The sequence below is a fragment of the Etheostoma spectabile genome, chromosome 3 (assembly GCF_008692095.1).
Source record: "Etheostoma spectabile isolate EspeVRDwgs_2016 chromosome 3, UIUC_Espe_1.0, whole genome shotgun sequence".
Lineage (NCBI taxonomy): Eukaryota > Metazoa > Chordata > Actinopteri > Perciformes > Percidae > Etheostoma > Etheostoma spectabile.
The window spans coordinates 6712861-6713933 of NC_045735.1; positions in this window are offsets into that span (position 1 = coordinate 6712861).

Here is a 1073-nt window from a genome sequence, read left to right on the forward strand (position 1 = left end):
GGAGTAAACCTCTATACATGGGCACCTGCTTTACCAACTGAGCTATCTGGGTGCCCAATTCACTATAGTTTAAGTTGTTCAAAACACGATAGTTTAAGGGAAACTACTCCAGAGACCCTTCTTTCTTGTAGTATAAGAAAAAAACAACAACAAGTGTCCTACATCATTTCTCAGCACTTACATGCATTGAAACTAAAATTGTCCTCTATATTTAACCCATCTTGTACCAACACATTCACCCTCTCCCAGTGAGTACAATACGGACGCTTGGTCATTTGCCATGTTATACACACGAAAAGTCTCCTTTAGAGTCTGGACTCTTGAATGAACTTTGGAGCTTTGGTTCGGGACATACTGACTGACATACGGCACAAGACCCGGGACAGTTCGTTTTAGAAAAAGATTGTGGGTGGGGCTTAGGGATGTAACGGTATGAAAATTGAACCTCACGGTTATAGTGACAAAAAATATTTTATTATTAGTTTTCGGTATTATCATGGTATTTTTAAAAGTGTGTTCAATATGTTCAGAAAGCGCTGATAGGCCTACACAAGCTGACACAGTTTCCAAAAGTGTAACAATGTATATTATATTACAAAAATATAGGCAAAACCTAATCAAAATTACAAATTTTACCATCAAAGAAACAAGGGTTCGGCAAATACAGCTTATTTGTCAGGAACATTTCCTGTAGCGCAGGTTTAAATACTACAAATCCAAATATTCAAGCTAATACATAAAGAACAATATGTAAACCAATTAAAGAAACACCACTAATTATATACTTGTTTTCTTTATCATCAACTTCAGGAGACTCAGATGAATGTGGTAAGGATTAAACACATGATTTCCACACCGTGGCAATCCCCTGTATAATAAGGATATTTTAAATGAAAACAGTTATTGTTATCCTCAACGTTTTTATCGTGGTTTGAACAAAGCATTCTGCGTTTCCACATTTGTATTGTGTTGAGTTCAGCAAGCGTAACTCAGTTGGTTTTACATTACACTCATGAGCTGTATTATTCAAGTTCACTTTAGGACCCCAGGAAGACTAGCTGTCGTCTCGGCGT